The following is an 18,389-nucleotide window of genomic DNA, read 5'->3' as shown; positions in this document are numbered from 1 at the left end:
TAGAATTGGAACCCAGATGCCCCTGGATATTTTGAGAGGTTTGCACAATTTATAATGTGAATGTCAGGCCAGACTTGGTGGCTCATGCCTGTAATCCCAGCACTTTGGGAGGCTGAGGCAGGTGGATCACTTGAGGTCAGGAATCCAAGACCAGCCTGGCTAACATGGCAAAAACCAGTTTCTACTAAAAATACAAAAATGAGCCAGGCATGGTGGGTGCCTAAAATCCCAGCTACTTGGGAGGCTGAGGAAGCAGAATCGCTTAAACGCGGGAGGTGGAGGTCGCAGTGAGCCGAGATCACGACACCGCACTCCAACCTGGGTGAAAGAGTGAGACTCCATCTCCAAAAAAAAAAAGGTGATTGTCTTTCCAAGGTAGGAGCTGAGAGAGGGACCGGGGAGAGGAGGGAGGAATCAAAGGGCCAAGAAAACTCTTGGCGGATTCTCTCCTTCCCCATCCTGGTCTTGTGCCCTGCTTTCCTCCAGCGTCTTGGAGTGCTGAGTGTTCAGTTGACCTAGTTCTCCTTCTCTGCTGCAATTTTGGCCTCTGGCCCACGGGTCCAATTTATTCACTCAGATATGATTTGCTAGATGTTACAGGGTTTCCTATGTGCCAAGCATATGTGCCAAGCAGATGCCAGGCTCTGAGGCTACAGTGATGACAACAGAATCAGGCTCTGTCCCCAGGGAGATCATTCACATACAACCGTGTGAATGAGAGACACACACAACACACAACTGAACACAGGATAACGTCAAGCGGCCAGTGCTGTGCGGAGTGCCTCAGAGGGTGTGATGGGGGTGGCCTGGTGGCCAGAGAAGCCATCTCTATGGAGATGATGTTTGAGTTGTCAAGAAGCAACCAGCTGGGGAGAAATCTCTTGTGGAATATTCCAGTAAGAGAGAAGGCAAAGTCCTTAGGGAGCAGCCGTGGGTGCGGGACATCGGGTGGAGCTGGGGCGAGAGGAAGGAGGGGCCGCCTCCAGCCTGCCGGGAAGCCACGGGGAGCAGTTAGGGTTGATTCTGAGGGCAGATTCCAAGATTCTTCTGGAAATGAGACAATGCTTGCATTTTTTCCTCCTCTTTCATCCTTTGCGATTTGCGTTTCCTTCCTTTCTCCTTCCTTCCTTCCTCCCTCCTTTTCTCTTTCTTTTCTTTCCTTCCTTCCTTTTTCTTTGTCTTTTCTTTCTCTCTCTCTTTCCTTCCCCTCCCTCCCTCCCTCCCTCTGTCCTTCCTTCTTTTTTTTTTTTTTTTGTTGTTGTTGTTGTTTGAGACAGGGTCTCACTCTGGGGCCCAGGCTAGAGTACAGTGGCCTGGCACAGTCTCAGCTCACTGCAACCTCCACGTCCCAAGTTCAGGCGGTCCTCCCACCTCAGCCTCCTGAGTAGCCGAGACTATAGGTGCGCACCACCGCGCCTGGCTAATTCTTCTGTTTTTAGTAGAGATGCATTTCTCCGTGTTGCCCAGGCTGGTCTCGAACTCCTGGGCTTGGGGGCTTCGTATTTTGAAACACATGTGAGGGGCTCTTGGAACTGGAAGGAAGGATCGGTGCCCTCAGATTGCCTGAACTCACTGTTGTACCTGCTTCCCAGTTGCTGTGAAGTGGGAAGGGCTGCCAGGGACGGCAGATCAGTGTCCTCTCACACCTGCAGCGGGGCCGCTGAGTGAATTAGGGATGCAAAAGCCTGACTTCTTTGCCTCAAATGGTACAACACTGTGGTGCTATTTAAAAATAGCCTTCAGGCCGGGCGCGGTGGCTCAAGCCTGTAATCCCAGCACTTTGGGAGGCCGAGGCGGGTGGATCACGAGGTCGAGAGATCGAGACCATCCTGGTCAACATGGTGAAACCCCGTCTCTACTAAAGGTGCAAAAAATTAGCTGGGCATGGTGGCGTGTGCCTGTAATCCCAGCTACTTAGGAGGCTGAGGCAGGAGAATTGCCTGAGCCCAGGAGGCGGAGGTTGCGGTGAGCCGAGATCACGCCATTGCACTCCAGCCTGGGTAACAAGAGCGAAACTCCTTCTCAAAAAAAAAAAAAAAAAAATAGCCTTCAGGGGGCCATTTGGTCTTAGCCACGCTGAAGTCGGGTGGGTAGTTTGTTTTGACACCGGACTGCGTAAGATGGTATGTGGAGCACCGAAGGTGGAGAGGGGTTTGTGGTGAAGCTTCGGGGCTTGCGCTGGTCTTGCTCGTCCGATGAAGTGCAGAGGTTTTTTTTTCTGACTGTGAAATTCAAAATGGGGCTTAAGGTACTTGTTTCATCTACACCAGAGAAGGCAGACTGTGTGGCCAGGCTTTTGTTGAACTTGAATCAGAAGATGAAGTCAAATTGGCTCTGAAAAAAGACAGAGAAACCATGGGACACAGGTTTGAAGTATTCATCAAACAACATTGACATGGATTGGGTGTTGAAGCATGCTGGTCCAAACAGTCCTGACACGGTCACTGAGGACTTTGTATGGCTTAGAGCACTTTCCTTTGGCTATAGCAAGGAAAAAATGGTTCAGTTCTTCTCAGGGTTGGAAATTGTGCCAGACGGGATAACATTCCCAGTGGACTTCCAGGGGAGGAGTACAAGGAAGTCCTTTGTGCAGTTTGCTTCACAGGAAATAGCTGAGAAGGCTCTAAAGAAACACAGGGAAAGAATAGGGCTCAGGTATATTGAAATCTTTAAGAGCAGTAGAGCTAAAGTTAGAACTCACTATGATCCACCATGAAAGCTTGTGGCCATGCAGCGGCCAGCTCCCTGTGACAGACCTGGAGCTGGCAGAGGGTATAACAGCGTTGGCAGAGGAGCTGGCTTTGTGAGGATGAGGCACGGTGCTTATGGTGGGGGCTATGATGATGACAGTGGCTGTAATGATGGCTAGAGCTTTGGGTCAGATAGATTTGGAAGAGACCTCAGTGACTGTTTTTCAGGGGTGTTGATCACAGATACAGGGATGGTGGCTCTACTTCTCAGAGCACAACAGGACACTGAGTGCACGTGTGTGGATTACCTTACACAGCTACTGAAAATGACATTTATAATTTCTTTTCACCGCTCAATCCTGTGAGAATACACATTGAAGGTGGTCCTGATGGCAGAGTAACTAGGGAAGCAGGCTGGTCTCAAACTCCTGATCTCAAATGATCTGCCCACCTCAGCCTCCCTAAGTGCTAGAATTACAGGTGTGGGCCACTGTGCCAGGCCTCAGACCACATGTGTTGAGAAATGCATGTCCTCTTCAGGTTCTCACAACAGGGCCTGTCAAAGGTGTGAGTCATCAGAAGCGAAGGTGACACAACTGAAGAAATAATTTTGTCAAAAGTATTTTGCAGAGGCTGGTGGTTTGAACTAATCTCTGTGGTAAGTGGTTGATTTCTCTGGAGAGTGAAGGACTGTGCATGATTTAGTAAATTTCAATGCCATGTTCTGAAGGGCTGGCATCCCTTCTTGGCTCAGGCAAGCTTGTAGCATAGACCCGGGGACATGGAGTCAGGGGTGGAGCGGCATTCCTGAGGCATGGCGGCCACACTGCATGGTGCCTCACCTGGTCTCTGCCCTTACTGTGCAAGTGCCCTTGGGCAAGTCACTTACCTTTTTAAAGGCACGATTTCCTCATCTGTGAAACAACCGGAGTTGGCTATTCTGGAACCTTGGTACTCAAAGTGTAGTCTGCAGACCAGTGGTATCTGCAGCACCTGGGAGCTTGTCAGAAATGCAGAGTCCAAGTCCAGCCGGGTGCAGTGGCTCACGCCTGAAATCCTGACACTTTGGGAGGCCAAGGAGGGGTAGATCACCTGAGGTCGGGAGTTTGAAACCAGTGTGGCCAACATGGTAAAACCCCATCTCTACTAAAAATACAAAAATTAGCCAGGCGTGGTGGCATGTACCTGTAGTTCCAGCTACTTGGGAGGCTGAGGCAAGAGAATCACTTGAACCTGGGAGGCAGAGGTTGCAGTGAGCTGAGATTGAGCCACGGCACTCCAGCCTGGGTGACAGAATGAGACTCTGTCTAAAAAAAAAGAGAGAAAGAAAAAAGAAATGTAGAGTCCAGCTGGGAATGATGGCTCACCCCTGTAATCCCAGTGCTTTGGGAGGCTGAGGCAGGAGGATTGCTTGAGGCCAGGAGTTTGAGACTAGCCTGGGCAATACAATGAGACTTTGTCTCTTAAAAAAAAAAGAAATTGGCAGGTGTGATGGTGCACATCTGCAGTCCCAGCTACCAGGGAGGCTAAGATAGGAGGATGGTTGCACCCAGGAGTCTGAGGCTGCTGTGAGCTGTGATCATGCCCTTGTACTCCAGCCGGGGCAATGGACCAAAATCCTGTCACAAAAAAAAAAAAAAAGAGAGAGAGAGAGAGAAATGCAGTATCCCAGATGCTACCCCAGACCTTCTGAATGAGAGTCTATATATATATATATATATATATATATATATATTTTTTTTTTTTTTTTTTTTTTTTGAGACGGAGTTTCGCCCTTGTTACCCAGGCTGGAGTGCAATGGCGCGATCTCGGCTCACCGCAACCTCCGCCTCCTGGGCTCAGGCAATTCTCCTGCCTCAGCCTCCTGAGTAGCTGGGATTACAGGCACGTGCCACCATGCCCAGCTAATTTTTTTGCACTTTTAGTAGAGACGGGGTTTCACCATGTTGACCAGGATGGTCTCGATCTCTCAACCTTGTGATCCACCCGCCTCGGCCTCCCAAAGTGCTGGGATTACAGGCTTGAGCCACCGCGCCCAGCCGAGAGTCTATATTTTAACAAGATTCTAGGTAACATGTCTGCATGGCACAGTTTGAGGAACCCTTCCCTGGAGCAGATGCCTCAAATGTGGTCCTTGCACCGGCCCCATCAGCATCATCTGAGATACAAAGCATGGTGGAAATGCAAGTCCACGGGCCCCTGTTAGAAACAAAATATTTCTTCCTTGGTGCTGCAAGAAAAAATTAGCAATCAGACAAAAAGTTTTCTCAGAAAGGCAATTTTACTTTCTGCAGAAAGGGTGCTGTCCATCAGCAATCCTGCCACAAGAGCACTATGGACAAATACAGGCAGGAATATTTATCCCATATGCATTGGGTCCTTACTGCTGTGTCCTAACTCTGTTGGTTGGACCTTACAGTTTAAGCTAAATCCCACTGGCTAACAACTTAAAACTTTCCTAAATATGTAAAGGAAATGAACAAAAGGAAAAGAGGAAGCGGCTTGCAAAAGAATTTAGAAAAATAGTAACATTTTCAAATAAGGAAGGGGCATAGGCTGTGAGCTGGGACATGCCTGAGCATGTCCAGAACAAGTATCTTTTTTTTTTTTTTTTTTTTTTTTAAGACGGAGTTTCGCTCTTGTTACCCAGGCTGGAGTGCAATGGCGCGATCTCGGCTCACCACAACCTCCGCTTCCCGGGTTCAGGCAATTCTCCTGCCTCAGCCTCCTGAGTAGCTGGGATTACAGGCACGTGCCACCATGCCCAGCTAATTTTTTGTATTTTTAGTAGAGACAGGGTTTCACCATGTTGACCAGGATGGTCTTGATCTCTTGACTTCGTGATCCACCCGCCTCGGCCTCCCAACGTGCTGGGATTACAGGCATGAGCCACCGCGCCCGGCCCAGAACAAGTATCTCGGTTAAAGTACAAGGGCATAGAATGTACTTATTCCCTTATATGTAACAGATACATAGGACAGGCTTAGCAAAGGGTTATTAGCAAAAAAAAAAAAAAAAAAAAAAAAGAAACCCAAAACAAAACTAAAAATAAAAAACAAATTTTAAAAAAAGCCTTCAAAGGAAGTTAGTCTTTAAAAGAAACCATTAAACATGTATTATTTATTCTTTAACAAGAAGGGAAACTTTGAAGAGGAACTTTTTACTTTCTACAGCCCTTGACCTACTGAATTGTATATGAGGGAGGGGCCTGGAGCCTGTGTTGTTAACAGCTTCCCCAGGTGGTCTTAAGCCCACTGAGGTTTGAGAAGCATGGAAGCTCAGATTCAACAGGTACTGTAGCTGAGGTATAGCTGTGGTGCAGCTGCTGAACGCAGAATTTGTTTTGTTTTTGTGCTGCTTTTGGAAATGTTCACACACTTGCACTTCACAGCAATTTCGTGATGTTGTTCTGTGCTGAGAACCAGCTTGGTCGGGAGACCCCCACCCAGGCTGAAGGCAGTGAGAGAGGCAGACACCCAGACAGTTGACAGAGTGGATCTACCCTGGGGACCAACAGCCTGAGAGCCTCTGGGGCTTGCAGCTCTCCAGGACGGAAGGCGTGGAGCAGAGATTCATCCATGCATTTATTTGCTCTTTGACAGGTGATTTTTTTTTTTTTTTTTGAGACGGAGTTTCGCTCTTGTTACCCAGGCTGGAGTGCAATGGTGTGATCTTGGCTCACCACAGCCTCTGCCTCCTGGGTTCAAACAATTCTCCTGCCTCAGCCTCCCGAGTAGCTGGGACTACAGGCGCGCGCCACCATGCCCAGCTAATCTTTGTATTTTTAGTAGAGACGGGGTTTCACCTTGTTGACCAGGATGGTCTCGATCTCTTGACCTCGTGATCCACCCGCCTTGGCCTCCCAAAGTGCTGGGATTACAGGCTTGAGCCACTGCGCCCGGCCACGACAGGTGATTCTTACCAATACACAGGTGTTTTACATATACACATAACTCAAGAATACAGCAAGTAGGCAGCTGCTACCCACCTACCACGAATTACAAGCTAAAAGGTATCCTCCACAAAGGAGCCATGGGGGCAGGGTAAGCTCAATGTTTCTCAACAGTTCTGTCCTTATCTTTGCTCTGCCTAAGATGTAATTAGGTTTTTGTTGTTGTTGTTTTTTTTAAAGACGGGCTTTCACCATATTGGTCAGGCTGCTCTCGAACACCTGACCTCAGGTGATCCGCCCTGCCTCAGCCTCCCAACGTACTGGGATTACAGGCGTGAAGCACTGTGCCCAGTTTTTTTTCTTTTTTCTTTTTAATGTAACTAGGTTTTAAGGGAGGTTATGTGAATTGCCCACACTCTTTCTGTCTCACAATGTCTTGCAATACCAATATTGACATAAGATGTTTCTGGCAAGTGTCAGTGAGCTATTACAGGTGATAAAACTTGTAAATATTTGCTCCTTGATTATAAATGACAGAGGCTCTGTTGGAACAGGAGCTGGGATAGATCTTGTAGGTCTTGCCCAAGGCTCAGGAGCCGATGAACTGCAGCTCCTCTGTTTTACTGCTTCGTACTTTGATTAGAGAATAAATTCGTATGGTTTCAACATCATGTAAAATAGAGCTGTAGCAAAGAGTTTTCTTTCCGAGCTTGTTCCATAACCAGCCTCACTGGGTAACTGTTTTTATTTTATTTTGTCTAATCTAATTAGAGCTGATCCTCAGGAAAACTGAGAAATCTTCTGATCTGTGGCTCCTCTGTGACCCCCAAATCTCTGGACTTGTAGTGTATGCATTTTTGCAACTAATTTTACTACCCTGACATAAAGTCCATCAAATAATTGACTTATTTGAGTTAACAGACATCTTCTTTTACAGATACACTGTCTCTGAAAGATGCCTGAGTTGCCAATATTTCACACTTTAGTATGAATTATTCTAATATGTTCTATTTATGCAAATGCAAGCATATAGAAATATATATATGTGGACCAGGAGCAGTGGCTCATGCCTGTAATCTCAGCATTTTGGGAAGCTAGGTGTTAAACTCTAAATTCTTGAGGTTAGGAGTTCGAGACCAGCCTGGGCAACGTGGTGAAACCCCAACTCTACCAAAAATACAAAAAATTAGCTGAGTGTGGTGGTGCACACCTGTGGTCTCAGCTACCCAGAAGACTGAGGTGGGAGGATCGCTTGAACCCAGGACGTGGATGTTGCAGCAAGCTGAGATGGTGCCACTGCACTCCAACCTGGGTGACAGATCGCAATCTCAGTTACAAAAAATAAAAAAACAAACCCAAACCCCTTCCACAAATATTTATAGATAAAAGCTTTGCCACATTTGCTGAACACAGCTTCCAACATAGAATACACGCCTTTCAGTGTCTTGCTTGTTTTACTGAATATATCATGCTATACTATTGTGTGGTGGACATGCGGGTTATCCCATCTGTTATACAGACACTGCCGAGATGACAAAGCTTATACATGTTGCAGGCACATACTACATATGCAGGATAAATTCCCAGAAACGGGATTGCTAAGTATGTGCATTTGTAATTTGAGAGATATTGCCAATTTCCACTCCGTAAGATTAATAGCAATTTACACTGCTGTCAGCTTTGGATGAAAAATTAGTTTTCCTACATCGTTGCCAACACATTAAATTGGATTTATATAATTGGATTTTTACCAATCTGATAAATGAAAAACAGTGACTCAATGTAGTCTTTTTTTTTTTTTTGAGACGGAGTTTCGCTCTTGTTACCCAGGCTGGAGTGCAATGGCGCGATCTCGGCTCACCGCAACCTCCGCCTCCTGGGTTCAGGCAATTCTCCTGCCTCAGCCTCCTGAGTAGCTGGGACTACAGGCACGTGCCACCATGCCCAGCTAATTTTTTTGTATTTTTAGTAGAGACAGGGTTTCACCATGTTAACCAGGATGGTCTCGATCTCTCAACCTCGTGATCCACCCGTCTCGGCCTCCCAAAGTGCTGGGATTACAGGCTTGAGCCACCGTGCCCGGCCTCAATGTAGTCTTAATTCAAATTTATTATGAAAAGTTTTACCTTTATAATATGTTTAAGGCCTATTTCTTTCTCTATGACTGTCTTACTGTATTGTTTGCTTATTTTAAAAATTAAATTATTGGCTCATATATTTCTAGGAGCTGTTTACATATTAGTGAGATGAGTCTTGTGCCTTTGATATAAGTTGCATTCAGTTTAGTGTTTCTCTTTTGTTTTGTTGATTTTTGTTTGTTTGTTTAGTGTTCAGAAGTTTTTATTTCTATGGAGTCAAATTTATCAGTCTTTTATTTCTATGGAGTCAAATTTATCAGAATCACAGGTACTGAAACCTTCCCACTTTAAGAAAACACAACGTGGATTTTGTTTTGGTTTTTGAGATGGAGTTTGGCTCTTGTTGCCCAGGCTGGAGTGCAATAGTGTGATCTCAACTTACTGCAACCTCTGCCTCCCAGGTTCAAGTGATTCTCCTGCCTCAGCCTCCCAAGTAGCTGGGATTACAGGCTTGTGGCACCACGCCCAGCTAACTTTGTATTTTTAGCAGAGATGGGGTTTCACCATGTTGGTCAGGTTGGTCTCGAACTTCTGACCTCAGGTGATCTGCCTGCCTCAGCCTCCCAAAGTGTTGGGATTACAGGCATGAGCCATTGCACCTGGCCAAAAACGTGATATATTCTATATTTTCTTCTATTATTTTATATTCAAATTTTGATCCTTTTGGAATTTATCCTGATGTATGCTCTGAGGAGTAGGTCCAACCTTATTTTTTTTTCCAGATGACTATTTTTTTTTTCAGCTAAATTAAGAAGCTATTTTATCATAAGGTGTTTATCATGAGTTCTTTTCTATCTATGTATTTGGGTCTATTTCAGAAATTGCTACTCTTTTCCATTGATTTCTCTTTCTATTCATGTTCATTCAAGTTCCCACTGTTTTGCTATTGAGGTTGATAGCATTTAAAAATATATATATTTCTTACAGAGACAGGGTCTCCCTGTGTAGCCCAGGCTGGTCTCAAATTCCTGGACTCAACGGATCCTCCCACCTCAGCTCCCCACAGTGCTGGGATTATAGGTCGGAGCCACTAAGCCCAACCCTAAAAAATGTATTTTAATATATGAAAGGGATGTTCGCTTTATATTTTGAGCTCTTTCGGGCTATTCTTGCTTATTGTTTTTTCCGTTTGAACTTTAAAATCTAATATCTAATTACACACACACACAGGCTGGTAATTTTATTAAAATTGTTTTGATAAAAGCTGAAGTATAACACACCAACAGAAAAGTAAATACATTGGAAGTATACAGTTTAATGAGCTATCACAAAGTGAACACACGCTTGTAACTATGACCCAGATTTGGAAATAGAACATTACCAGCATGTAGAAGTCCCCCTCCTTTCCCCTCCTCTTCCCTCCCCTCCCCTCCTTCTTCTTTCTCTTTGAGACAGGGTTTTGCTGTGTTGCCCAGGCTGGAGCACAGTGGTGCTATCTAGGCTCTCTGCAGCCTCTGCCTCCCGGGCTCAAGCAATCCTCCCAAGTAGCTGGGACTACTGGTACATGCTACCACGCCTGGCTAATTTTTAAATTTTGTAGAGATGAGATCTCACTATGTTGTCCAAGCTGGTCTCAAACTCCTGGGCTCAAGCAATCTGCCCACTTCAGATCCCAAACTGCTGGGATTGCAGGTGTGAGCCAGTGTGCCTGAACCTTATTTCTTGTCATAGATTGGCTTTGCTGTATTTTTAAAAAGACTTTATATAGATGTATTCTTTTGTATCCGACTTATTTTGCTCAACATTTTATTTGTGAGGTTTATTTATCCACATGCCATGAACATTGTAACACGTGGCTTTTGGTACCCATGTAGACACAATTCTGTTGAATATTTACTTATGAAAGAAATTGCTAGCTGGGCGCGGTGGCTCACGCCTGTAATCCCAGCACTTTGGGAGGCCGAGGCGGGTGGATCACGAGGTCAAGAGATCGAGACCATCCTGGTCAACATGGTGAAACCCCATCTCTACTAAAAATACAAAAAATTAGCTGGGCATGGTGGCGCGCGCCTGTAATCCCAGCTACTCAGGAGGCTGAGGCAGGAGAATTGCCTGAACCCAGGAGGCGGAGGCTGTGGTGAGCCAAGATCGCGCCATTGCACTCCAGCCTGGGTAACAAGAGCGAAACTCCGTCTCAAAAAAAAAAAAAAAAAAAAAAAAAAGAAAGAAAGAAATTGCTAAGCTGTGGGATATGCACGTGTTCAATTTCAGAAAATACTGCCACACTCTTTTCCAAACAGACGTGCAATAATTTACCCTCCTTCCAGAAATGTCTGAGGATTCCAGTTATTCCACGTCCTTGCAGCACTTGGAATTTTGGTCTTTTTAATTTTGTTAATTCTGGTGTGTGTGTAGTGGTAATTAATTGTGGTTGTGCATCTTCTTTTATATGTTTATTGGCCATTTAAATATTCTCTCTTGTGACATGCATGGGATTGCTTTAAATTTATACATTAACTTCAGAGAATTGGACCTACTCATGATGTTACATCTTGCTTTCCAAGAACACAGTATATCTTTCCATTTGTTCAAAACTGTGTCCTTTGGCATTGTTTACAGTTTTTTAGTATGTCTTGTGTATTTCTTGATAAGTTTATTTCTAGGTATTTTACATTTTTTTTTATTGTTATTGTAAGTGGACTCTTTTCTAACTGGCTAGTGTGTGGGGTGTTTTTTTGTTGTTGTTTGTTTTTGTGTTTTGTTTTTTGTTTTTTGTTTTTTTGAGATGGAATCTCACTCTGTTGTCCAGGGTGGAGTGCAGTGGTATAATTTTGGCTCACTGTGACCTCTGGCTCCCAGGTTCAAGTGATTCTCCTACTTCAGTTTCCCAAGTAGCTAGGATTACAGGTACCTGCTACCATGCCTGGCTAATTTTTATGTTTTTAGTAGAGATGGGGTCTCACCATATTGAGCAAGCTAGTCTTGAACTCTTGACCTCAATTTATCCACCTGCCTCAGCCTCCCAAAGTGCTGGGATTACAGGCATGAGCCACTGTACCCGGCCTTTTTTCTTTTTTGGAGACAGGTCTCACTGTGTCTCTCAGGCTGGAGTACAGTGGCTCAATCACAGCTCACTATAGCTTCAAACTCCTGAGCTCAAATGATCCTCCCACCTCAGCCTCCCAAGGAACTGGGACAAGCATGGGTCATTGTGTTCAATTAATTTTTGTATTTTTTATGTATAGACAGGGTCTTGCTATATTGCCCAGGCTGGTCTCAAACTCCTGGCATCAAGTGATCCTCCCAAAGCACTGAGATTATAGGCATGAGCCACTGCACCTGGCTCCTGGTTATTGTTTATAGCAGTTTCTTAGTTGATTCTCTTGGATGTTCTAGATTTATAATCATCTCATCTATAAGTGGAAATAAGTTTATCTCCTCCTATTTAATTCTTTTTTTTTTTTTTTTTTTTTTTTTTTTTTTTTTTTTTTTAGACGGAGTTTCGCCCTTGTTACCCAGGCTGGAGTGCAATGGCGCGATCTCGGCTCACCGCAACCTCCGCCTCCTGGGCTCAGGCAATTCTCCTGCCTCAGCCTCCTGAGTAGCTGGGATTACAGGCACGTGCCACCATGCCCAGCTAATTTTTTGCACTTTTAGTAGAGACGGGGTTTCACCATGTTGACCAGGATGGTCTCGATCTCTCGACCTCGTGATCCACCCGCCTCGGCCTCCCAAAGTGCTGGGATTACAGGCTTGAGCCACCGCGCCCGGCGCTAATTCTTGTATCTCTAATTTGAGGATATAATTGCATTGGCCACTATCTCCTGTACGATGGTAGTGAGCACACTTGTATTCTTTCTTTCTTTAGTGCGAATGCTTCTAGTGATCCTAAGTTACGCAAAATGCTGCCCTTTATCCGAGGTTGAGATATTTTAGCATGTTAGGTAATTATCCATCAATTCCTACTTTTCCTGATTTTTGTCAGGAAAGGGTGTTGAATTTTGTCAAATGCTGATCTAGCATTTACAGATATCCCAGAATCTATTACAGTTGTCCTTTTGTATACTTGTGAGACTGGTTCCAGGACCCCCCAAAGAGAGCAAAATCCATGGATGCTCAGGTACCTTATGTAAAATGGCATAGTATTTGCATATAAGCTACTCCCATCCTCCCGTGTAATTTAAATCATCTCCAAATTACTTATAATAACGATTGCAATGTAAATACTATATAAATAGTTGTTATACTGTACTGTTTGGGGAGTAATGACAAGAAAAATGTCTGTACATGTTTAGTACAGAAACAATCATTGTAGGCCTCACTGCATTTTTTTAAATTTGAAACTTTCGTGGGTATGTAGTAGGTATATATACTTATGGGGTACATAAGATATTTTGATGCAGGTACGCAATGCTTAGTCACATCAGTGTACATGGGGCCTCCATTTTCTCAAGCATTTATCTTTTGTGTTATTATCCAATTATACTGTTTTAGTAATTTTAAAATGTACAATTATTGACTGTAGTCACCCTGTTGTGCTATCAAATACTAGGTCTTATTCATTCTGTCTATGTTTTTGTACGCACCAACCAACATTCCCACTTCCACCCACTGACCACCCTTCCCAGCCTCTGGTAACCATCTTTCTTCTCTCTATCTCCTTTAGTTTAATTGTTTTAATTTTTAGCACTCACACACAAGTGAGAACATGTAACATTTATCCTTCTGTGTCTGGCTATTTCACTTAACACAATGATGACCTCATGTGTTTACAAGTGACAGGATCTCATTCTTTTAATGGCTGAATAGTACTCCAGTCTGTATATGTAGTACGTTTTCTTTCCTTCTTTCTTTCTTATTTTTATTTTTTGAGATGAAGTCTCTCTCTGTCACACAGGCTGGAGCGTATTGGCATGATCTCAGTTCACTGCAACCTCTGCCTCCTAGGTTCAAGCAATTCTCCTGCCTCAGCCTCCTGAGTAGCTGGGACTTCAGGCATGTACCACCATGCCTGGCTAATTTTTGTATTTTTAGTAGAGACGGGGTTTCACCATGTTGATCAGGCTGGTCTCAAATTCCTGACTTCAGGTGATCTGCCTGCCTCGGCCTCCCAAAGTGCTGGGATTACAGACATGAGACACTGTGCCTGGCCTCTTTCCTTCTTTCTTTCTTTTCTTCTTCTTCCTCCTCCTCCTCCTCCTCTCCTCCTCCTCCTCCTCCTCCTTCTTCTTCTTTCTCCTCCTCCTCCTCCTCCTCCTCCTCCTCCTCCTCCTCCTCCTTCTTCTTCTTTCTTCTCCTCCTCCTCCTCCTCCTCCTCCTCCTTCTTCTTCTTCTTCTTCTTTCTTCTCCTTCTTCTTCTTCCTTCTCCTCCTCCTCCTCCTCCTCCTCCTCCTCCTTCTTCTTCTTCTTCTTCCTTCTTCTTCTTCCTCCTCCTCCTCCTCCTCATCCTCCTCCTCCTCTTCTTCTTCTTCTTCTTCTTCTTCTTCTTCTTCTTCTTCTTCTTCTTCTTCTTCTTCTTCCTCTTCCTCTTCCTCTTCCTCTTCCTCTTCCTCTTCTTCTTTTTCTTCTTCTTTTCTTTTCTGAGACAGGGTCTCACTCTGTCACCCAGGCATAATCAGTGTGATCATGGCTCACTGCAGCCTCAATCTCCCAGGCTTAATTGACTCTCCTACCTCAGCTTCCCAAGTAGCTGGGACTACAGGCATACTGCCACGCCTGGCTAATTTTCATATTTTTTTGTAGAGACAGGGTTTCGCCATGTTGCCGAGGCTGGCCTCGAACTCCTGGGTTCAAGTGATCCTCCAGTCTCAGCTTCCCAAAGTGTTGAGATTACAGGAGTGAACCACCAAGCTCGGCTCACATTTTCTTTATCTATTCATCTGCTTATGGACACTCAGATTGCTTCTAAATCTTGGCTATTGTGAGCAGTGCTGCAGTAAACATGGGAGTGCAGATAAATCTTCAGTGTACTGATTTCCTTTCTTTTGGGTATATACCTGGCAGTGGGGTTGCTGGATTATGTGGTAGCCTAAACTACATTTTCAATCTGTGGTTGGTTGAAACTGAAGATGCAAAACCACAGACACAGAAGACTGACTGTGTTATGTTATATTAAGAAGCTTCCTAGTATTGAACCATCCTTGCACTCTTGGAATAAAGTCTCTGTTTCTTCAGTGTCCTGAGTCACCCAACTGGAGAAGCTCCTTTGACTGAGCCAATAACTACTGTGGACTCTTGTGGACATGGACAGGGTTAGTACCCATAGACTTAAGTCTCCTTTCCTGCAGTAAGAAATTATTGGTTTGATTCTCTTCCAAGAAACCCCACTTGAAGTCCTTTCTGGTGTCAGGAAGAGTAGAAACTGGGTTTTCCCATGGAGTTCGAAAAAACTGCAGTCTTTTCCAGTTTAGCTCTTCTTGTTTTTGCTAACTTTTGAAACAAAACAAAACATATTAAAACCTCAAAAACAAAACCAAGGAATCTTTATCCTGTTATAATCAGCTTTGTTTATATAATGTCTTGGAGGATGTCCCAATGACCTTTCAGAGTCTCTGGGCTGTTATAAAACTCAACTTGGAACTCACTTTCCTGGTGTTTCTCAAGAAGAGTAGAAAAATAAAAAAGTTAAAATAGTCTGGGTCAGTAATAAAGAAAAACCTTTAGGTTCTTGGTCACTGGAGAATGTGATACCTAATCCCTAGAAACAGGTACACACTTGTTGAGGCAACCCAGTGGTTAAGACGGTCACTGCTTTGCAGCTTGCTATGTGTGTGATCTCTGACAAGTTACCTCATCCCTCTGGTCCTCCGTTTCCTCATCAATTTGAGAAGATAATAGTATTGAGCCCAGGAGTTCAAGACCAGCTTGGGCAGTGTGGCAAAACCCCATCTCTACAAACATATTATAATACAAAAAATTAACTGGGTGTGCTGTTGCATACCTGTAATCCCAGATACAGAGGTTATAGATGTGATGGTTAATTTGGAGACTGAGGTAGGAGGATTACCTGAGCCTGGGGAGGTTAAGGCTGTAGTGAGCTGTGATCGCGCTGCTGCACTTCAGCCTGGGTGACAGAGTGAAACTGTGTCTCAAAAGAGAGAGAGAGAGAGAGAGAGAGAGAGAAAGAAAGAAAGAGAAAGATAATAGTTCCCAACTCCAGCCTTGTTGTGAGGCAATTTGTTAATACTTAGAAAGTTCCCTGGGATATGGTAGGCACTTGGTGAATGTGGAGGAGTCTTCGTGGGGATGAGACCATGCAGTAGAGACTGGGCCAGGTGGTCCCTGCATTCAGCAGCCATTTCTGACCCTCACTGACCCTAATCCTCTTGCAGATATCTGCAAGATGTGCTTAGACAAATGATGGGCCTGTTCTCAAGGTCTGGGCTTCTACCATGAAGCAAAGTAAGTTTTTTTTTTTTTTTTTTTTTTTTTTTTTTTTTTTTTTGAGACGGAGTTTCGCTCTTGTTACCCAGGCTGGAGTGCAATGGCGCGATCTCGGCTCACTGCAACCTCCGCCTCCTGGGTTCAGGCAATTCTCCTGCCTCAGCCTCCTGAGTAGCTGGGATTACAGGCACGCGCCACCATGCCCTGCTAATTTTTTGTATTTTTAGTAGAGACGGGGTTTCACCATGTTGACCAGGATGGTCTCGATCTCTTGACCTCGTGATCCACCCGCCTCGGCCTCCCAAAGTGCTGGGATTACAGGCTTAGTAAGTTTTTTTTTTAAAAAAATCTCCTTTTGTAAATGTTTAGGCTTTAGGAAGAAAAAGGGTGGAGCTGAAGATTCCTTCAGGTGGGCATTTTGGGCAACACGTCTATGAATGAATGGGAAGAGGAGCTGGGCCAATGCTCTTGGCTCCTGACCAGGCAGTCCTGAGGGCTCTAACTCCAAGGAAGGGAGTGCTCTTACAAGCAGGCCAGTAGCTTTCAAATGGAGAATCTGCAAAGTGGGTCTCTGGGGTAGTGCTGCACAGAGAGCACGTGGTGTTTGTGTTTGAGAGGGTGAAGGGGGCATTTTTGCTGTGGGCAGAAGGGACAATTTTTTATGGTAGATGAGCAAGAAGGGAGAGCCATGGGAGGGACCTAGTTGGTCGATGCCCAAGTACTGCCTCTCAAGGTGAATTCAGAGTAGCACAGGGCTGGCTTTCTTTTGGGGCTTCATTTGATGAAGCATGAGCCAGGTTGGGACCTTCATCACCAGATTGCTGTGTTCAATGAGCAATTTTCTATTGTTAAAATTGGAATATAACTTACTTAAAATAAAATTCTTACTTAAAATGTGTCTTGGAGTGTGGTGGTGGCACGACCATGGCTCACTGCAACCTTGACCTGGCTCAAGTGATCCTCCCACCTCAGCCTCTGCAGTAGCTGGGACCACAGATGCATGGCTAATTTTTGTATTTTTAGTAGAGATGGGATTTCACCATGTTTCCCAGGCACGTCTCAAACTCCTGAGCTCAAGTGATCTGCCCTTCTCAGCTTCCGAAAGTGCTGAGATTGCGGGAGCCCAGACTGATTTTATTTTATTATTTTTTTGAGACAGGGTCTCACTCTGTTTTGCAGGCTGGAATACAGTGACATGGTCATGACTCACTGTGGCTTTGACCTCCCAGGCTAAAGTGATCCACCCGCCTCAGCCTCCTGAGTAGCTGAGACCACAGGTTAGCACCACCATGCCTTGCTAATTAAAAAAAAAAAAATGTTTTTTTCTCTAGAGACGGTCTCCCTATGTTGCCCAGGCTGGTTTCAAACTTCAGGCCTCCAACCTCTTCCTTCAAATGATCCTTTAACCTCTGCCTCCCAAAGTGCTGGAATTCCAGGTGTGAGCCACTGTTCCTGGCCAAAGTAAACAATCTTAAGTGTTCAGTTTGGTGGTATAGTAGTTTCCCAGAGCTTCCATAAGAAAGTACCAAAGTACCACATTTGGTGGCTTTAAGCAGCAGAAACATATTCTCTCACAGATCTGGAGGCTAGAAATCCAAGATCAAGGTGCTGGCAAGGCCAGCATCTCTCTGAAGGTTCCAGGGAAGATCTTTTCCTGCCTCTTCCCAGCCTCTGGTGTCTGTATGCAATTCTTGGTGCTGCGTGGCCTGTGGACCTCATTCCAGTTTCTCAATCATGGTGGTCTTCTCCCTGCATCTCTCTCTCTCTTTCTCTGTTTTTTTTTTTTTGTTTTTTTTTTGTTTTTGTTTTTTTTTTTTTGAGACAGAGTCTCACACTGTCATCCAGGCTGGAGTACAGTGGTGCATGCGATCTTGGCTCACTGCAACCTACGCCTCCCAGATTCAAGTGATTCTCCTGCCTCAGCCTCCTGAGTAGCTGGGATTACAGTCACGCGCCACTATGCTCAGCTAATTTTATACTTTTAGTAGAAATGGGGTTTTGCCATGTTGGCCAGGCTGTTCTCGAACTTCTGACCTCAGGTGATCTGCCCACCTCTGTGTCCCAAAGTGCTGGGATTATAGGTGTGAGCCACCATGCCTGGCCATCTCTCTCTTCTTATCAGGACACCAATCATTGGATTGGGCCTACTAATCTGGTGTGACCTCACTCTAATTTGACTAATGATGTCTGCAAATACTGTTTCCAAACAAGGTCACGTTCTGAGATTCAAGTAAGATATGAATTGAGGGCAGGTGGCACTGTTCAACCCAATACAGATGTGTTTTATTGACAATTATGTACACCCATAAGACCACCACTGCAACAAAGAAGAGACAGAACATTGCC

General features: G+C 44.8%; 1 protein-coding gene and 1 pseudogene across 5 annotated transcripts in view; both read left to right on the top strand.

Moving 5' to 3' along the window:
* The window catches only part of IL34 (interleukin 34), an 80,102-nt gene that overhangs the window by 28,220 nt on the left and 33,493 nt on the right, over positions 1-18,389 (top strand). The window contains exons 3-4 of one of the 5 annotated variants that reach the window (XM_074406146.1): positions 14,835-14,911; positions 17,223-17,320. The exons of 3 other annotated variants lie outside the window; for them this stretch is intronic. The gene's annotated coding sequence lies outside the window, so the exon portion shown is untranslated. The remainder of the gene's footprint in view (positions 1-14,834; positions 14,912-17,222; positions 17,321-18,389) is intronic. One more of the 5 variants, XM_074406151.1, reaches the window with a different exon arrangement.
* On the top strand, positions 1,277-4,384 carry LOC141581883 (heterogeneous nuclear ribonucleoprotein H-like; annotated as a pseudogene).

This window comes from Saimiri boliviensis, chromosome 1, assembly GCF_048565385.1.
Source record: "Saimiri boliviensis isolate mSaiBol1 chromosome 1, mSaiBol1.pri, whole genome shotgun sequence".
NCBI classification, from domain to species: domain Eukaryota; kingdom Metazoa; phylum Chordata; class Mammalia; order Primates; family Cebidae; genus Saimiri; species Saimiri boliviensis.
Note: the sequence above shows the minus strand (reverse complement) of the source record. Positions and strands in the feature narration are given on the sequence as shown.